Consider the following 6,114-nt stretch of genomic DNA (forward strand, 5'->3'; position numbering starts at 1 on the left):
AAATCAAAATAACACGGAGTAGTTTATACTTTTTAGATGAATTTTAAAGACAATAAAATTAGAAAACAAAACAAGATGTCAAATAAGTTTCTAGTCTTCAGTGGTTCACTTTGGGCAATACTTCCAGGTCCTTTCGTTCTTCCAGTGGTGAATTCCTGTTCCTACACCAGCTGAGGATGTTTGTGTGGAAATATTTGAGAAATACCCTGTAGATTATGAATGCACAATAAGGAAAGAGTACAATCATTTCCCTTTGTTTCCCCCATCATTTTTTCCATTTTAAGATGCAATCAATACACATTTAAAAAATATTTTATTTATTAGAGAGAGAGAAAGTGCACACAGGCAAGAGGAGCAGCAGAGGAAGAAGCAGGCTCCTGGCTGAGCAGGGAGCCCAGTGCAGGGCTCAATCCCAGGACCTTGGGGTCATGACCTGAGCCCAAGGCACGTGCTTAACTGACTGAGCCCCTCCCCAGGCACCCACACACTTTTTTTTTCATTAAAATGGGTAAGAGAAATTAAGTCTGCAGATTTTTTTCAACTTTTTGTTTTACTTACTTGTTTATGTCACCAGCTAGACCCCAAAACCTGACCTTCACTGCACACTTGCTTATATTCACCCACCTTTGTCCCACATCTTTCCTTAAGCTCTTCTTTCCAGCTTTTCTCTGAACTCAGGCAGATGGAAAGAGAAGCCACCCTTCCAGCCACAACTACTGCCCTGACCCAACCTCCAGCCCGCCAAGACCACCCAGACCAGTATGAGCAGAACCCCTGACCTGCTCCTGGGCAGATGCACCAGGGAGTGACCAATAACGACCTTTACTTCATTATAATTCTAAAATCTCCAGCCAATGAGGAGCACAAGCCTCATTTACATAATGCACAATGGATGTAGAAGCATCTTTCCTTAAGGTACATGCACAACCTATGCCCACCTCTACATTTGATGACAAGGCTTCCCTAACTAAATAGTCACCCTAACCCTCAATAAAAGGAACTCATCCGCCCATGTTCAGGGAGTTACAGCTTTGGAAGTTATTCTCGGTAATCTTATTTGCTGCAAATAAAGTTTTCTTTGTGGGACACTTCCACCTGTTGTGTATCTGTGAGTCACCAAGGAGGGAACTCACATTGGTTCGTTGGGTTACAGTTATGATATATTTGTGACATCTAATATAAACATTAGAAATAAGTTTAGTATGACTACTCTGAAAAATGTTACTCTTAAAAAAAATGTTACTCTTAGCTGAGGGTCACATTGAGCTGCGAGGTGCTGCAGGGGTGTCTTTAGAGTCAGCACCATGGCAGAAGACATCAGGTCCAAAATCAAGAACTACCAGACTCCCCCTTTTGACAGCCACTTCCCCAACCAGAACCAGACTAGGAACTGCTGGCAGAACTACCTGGACTTCCATCGCTGTGAGAAGGCAATGACTGCTAAAAGGGGTGATGTCTCCATGTGCAAATGGTACCGGCGTGTGTACAAGTCCCTCTGCCCCATATCCTGGGTGTCGGCCTGGGATGACTGCCGGACAGAAGGCACATTTTCTGGGAAGATCTGAACTGGCTCCACCCACCTCTCCTCTGTCCTCCATCCTTTTCCCAGGGTGGTGAAGGGGGACCTGGGTACATGGTGATCCCCACCCTGGGATCCTGAATCATGGCTTAACTAATAATAAATACTCGTTGGAAAAGTGTAAGACTGTGTATGTGTAAAAGAACTGGGTGATCAGGCAAGAAGCTGGGATGGGAATTAATACCTTGAGCAATAAGAGGGACTCAGGGGGATTGTTTTTTTCTTTTTTTGCTTTGTTTTATATTACTAAGCTGATCACCTTCTCTATACCAGACAGTATAGTGAGTGATTATAGCCTCAGGCCCTTGTATGTGCAAAAATTTATCTGTATGTTCCCCTTTATTATCTATACAATTTCAAAAAAACTTTTCTTATGTAATTTTTGAACCACATGGAAATAGTATAATAAAAATTGGGGATCCTTGGGTGGCTCAGTGGTTTAGCGCCTGCCTTCAGCCCACGACATGAACTCAGAGTCCCGGTACCGAGTCCCACATCAGGCTCCCTGCATGGAGCCTGCTTCTCCCTCTGCCTGTGTCTCTGCCTCCCTTTCTCTGTCTCTCATGAATAAATAAATAAGTAAAATCTTTAAAAATAATAAATAATAAAAATAAAATTGTGTACCCCCCCCCAAAAAAATGTTACTCTTAAATGTTAAAAGCCCTAAGTGGGAATATTTTTTCACAAAAGAGAGCAATTCTCAGTTAAGAACAGGTTATTGTGGGTTTCAAGCAATCCATGGAAAAATAAACACATTTTGGTTCGAAAATTAAAAAAAAAACACTTTTTAAGCACTTAAAGATATTTATGTAACTTTCTAATTCTTAATTTACTGTTTGAAATCTGCAAGTAGTTTTGTGTTTTACTTTTGAAAGTAAAATTTGTTATTTAGCCTGAATAAAAATTTCATTGTACCTAAGTAGATGTAGATGTGCCAGTTTTCCACCTAGGTTTTTACTACTCACACACAGACACACACACACACACACACACACACACACATTGTCACATACTATCCTATCCATTAACACATATACATATATACCTTCAATTTAACTCAATTGATAGAACATGCAATGTGTTGAGAACAATATTGAGAAATATTGAGAACAATTAATCAACAGCAAGCAACTAAATGTTAAAAAGAATCCTCAGACTGACACATTCAGAATAGATAATCCACAATGTGCTTCGAATAAGGATATTGAGGCTCTGACATCTCTACTATAAAAACTAGAAGAAACATGTCCCTGGAAATTCCCCAAGCAACTTTTGCTGTAAGTCTTTTCAGCCACCGAAAGCTGTAAACAAACCATGAAGTTCAACTTGTTCTTTAAATTTGCTCATCTTAACTGGTAATATTTTTCACACCCTTCTGGAACTATCCATAATTTGATGCCTGGAAGCTGCTTCTGGCAATTACCAGTTCCTTGTCCAATAGGAAGTTCCCTTATGCTAACTACTCTCATGCATATGATCTTTTCCATCTTACACAAAAGGTTAGATTTGAATTGGATTTAGAAAACAGTCACTTCCAATTGTCCAGATGAGGAAAAGGGAGCCAAAATAACTTGTACAGTGTCCAAAGCCATGAGGGACTAGAAGAGCTCTCACACTTCCCTCTACTTGTCCATCTCTACTCAGAAGAATGGCTGTTCTAGCTTAAAACTTAAAACATCTGCTCAGGATCTGATTGCTGCACTGGGTGGGAGAGGGGAAGAGGGGACGATCTTGATTTCTGGTGAGGATCTCTCAACAACACACAGCAACTGGTTAACTCAAATCCCTTGCTTTAGTGGTCTGACTTGAATGGAAACACCATCCCATACTTAAAACCAGCTCTCACAAGGCTTTGTTCCTTCTGAAAGCAACACGAGATTCAGTCTAATCTTGAGTCTTCTGAAGCTTTGATGAAAAAGATGAGATTGGGTTTTCTTCTAAGTCCATTTGGGAAAACCGGTATCCTATAAAGACTCAATGGGCCTCCCATCCAGAAGAAGGATTGCAGCTCACACCTTGGCCACCCTAGGTCAACTGAAACTTTAGACCAACAGTCCCCTTGTAGGAAAGCTAGGTATTGTTCTTAACTCTTCCCTGAGTTCATGAATTCTTCAGCTGATGATAGCATCATGTCTGTGAAGTGTTGACCTCACAAAGCAGAGAAACCAAACAACAGAAAGCTAAACTGCCCACCGAGAATGACCAACATAAGCAGGTTCCCATTTGTCACTTTCAGGGAAATCAGAGATGGAGCAGAAGAGAAAGTCAAAGAGATCTGGAATATGAAGAGAACTTGGGTTAACATAAAATGCAAACAGAAACCAGCCTTGAAAATTCCCCCAAGCAGACAAAACCAGTTGAGTCATACAAACAAAGCTTAATTTAGCTTATTTTGCAAGGCTCACTTGACCTGGGTCATTTCTTGCTTGTGCCTCTGAAAATCCTAAGCAAAACTCAAACGGTTTCCCGAGGTTGATGTGAGGTAATCAGTGCTAATTTCCTATCATTTAAGAAAATTCCAATATTCTAATCAATCCCTGCTTTCTCACTATATAAGCTGCTTTATCACAATCTCTGCTGAGCCTCATTCCATATTTTAATCTGAATGTTTCTTGTTTACAAACTGTCTTTTTTGGTGTATGCACAGTAATCTCTTACTCATGTCTACTTTGGCGATTCAGTGGCTTTACTTCTGTTATTTCTGAACTTTTGCCATTCCATGGCATGAGAAGTGAGATCCAAAAAAGACCCCCAATGAGTCTGAGGACAGCAAGCAAATGGATGCTGGTACCCAGAGAGCCCACAAGCTCACTGCTTTCTCATCAACCCTGAAATTTGAAGGTCTCTCTTGGACCTAAGCTCCTCTGTCTTTGCATTCTGAGCCTCCCACTGTACTGTGCATGCTTCCTTTCTGATTTTGTTTGTTAAAGCTTCTTGGGAAGTCATTCTATTCTGTTCAAAAGTAGGGGAAACGTGATTGCCTGTGTTTTTTAATAGCTGTTGGAAAACAGGGATCCTCATAGTTAAAACTTCGTAGGTTTTCTTTTTTTTTTTTTTAAGTGTACTTGAGAGAGAGAGACAGCACAAGCAGGGTGGGGATTAGCAGAGGGAGATGGGAGATGGAGAAGCAGGTTCCTGCTGAGCAGGAAGCCTGACCAGGTGGGGCTCAATCCCAGGACCCTGAGATCATGACCCGAGCTAAAGGCAGATGCTTCACCCGCTGAACCACCTATGTACCCCCATAGGGTATCTAAAGACAGAGATGGGTTCCAGTAGCCCTATGGACCAGGCTTTTTGGGAAATGAGTGAACTTTTGAAATTGTAGTGGCTATTTTGGGGAATCGAACTCAGATAAATCCACCATAAGGGACATCCTTAAAAGAAAGGATTCCAAACCTCTCAGGGACAATGAAATACATTCTCTGATTGGTGTAGAGAAGTTTCTAAAAGATAAAGTGACTCCAAAAATAGCTCTAAAGCCTTACGGCATGAAAAATAAATAAATAAAATAAAACCTTATAGCATACAAATAAAAATATTTAATTAAAAAAAAAGAAACTTTGGTCATCTGAGCAAGTAACCTTAACTTAGTTCATCTGTTAGAACATAATTTGGCTACAACTGTTCTTTTGAGTTTTATCCCTGAGTCATGGCTAAAACTTTTTAAACAAAACCCATAAGATCTCTGTTTGTATCTTTTGTATGTTTATGTATGTGTATGTATGTGTGTTATAGATATGATATTTTTCTACCTCCAGATGATTTTGCCAAAGTGTATTTGTGCGGAGCTCTACTTAGCGGTTTAAAGAAAATTAGGTGTTAATATGAATCAAGTATATTCTTAGAAATACAGAAACTAGCCTAAATGATTTTCAAGTTCACATGATCTGAGATAATCTTTGATAAATAAAAGCTATTTTAAGTTTGTTGGTTTCATAAAGCGGGTGTGTCTTCAAAATTTGTCAACATGAAAAATATCATAAGATAATGGTCAACTGTTTAATGTCTAATCCAACCCTAATTGTAAAAGTAAGTTATTAAATAAATGTAAATAGGAAAATTTTCTAAGTTGGACTAAATAATAGATATTTATTGAATATGTAAGTCATTTAAAAATAAGATAAGCATTAAATGACAAACATGTGTATTTTACTTTGGGCTTTTAATTTTTTATAGAGAGACAAGAGATATTTAGGTTTATTAGTAAACATGTGTTATGCTACATTGAAAAAAAAAATTTTTTAAGATTATTTATCTGAGGGAGACAGGGAAGGGGCAGAGGGAGAAGGAGAAAGCCTCAGACTCCCCACTGAGTACAGAGCCTGAGGTGGGGCTGGATCCCAGGACCCTGAGATCCTGACCTGAGAGGAAATCAGGCATCAGACACTTACCTACTAAGCCACACAGGTGTCCTGAAATTTTTATTTTAAAGAAGAACACACTTCTAGAAATTATGAAATGTATTTACAAATTGCTACTCCAATACAGGATGCTTATATATGATAGCTCACAATTGCTTGCTTCTGAGGTTTCTC

General features: G+C 39.4%; 1 pseudogene; it reads left to right on the forward strand.

The window, feature by feature from the left end:
• Positions 1-1,251: 1,251 nt before the first annotated feature.
• LOC112920452 (cytochrome c oxidase subunit 6B1 pseudogene) lies at positions 1,252-1,697 on the forward strand (annotated as a pseudogene).
• Positions 1,698-6,114: the final 4,417 nt, after the last annotated feature.

This window comes from Vulpes vulpes, chromosome 12 (genome assembly GCF_048418805.1).
Source record: "Vulpes vulpes isolate BD-2025 chromosome 12, VulVul3, whole genome shotgun sequence".
Taxonomy (NCBI): domain Eukaryota; kingdom Metazoa; phylum Chordata; class Mammalia; order Carnivora; family Canidae; genus Vulpes; species Vulpes vulpes.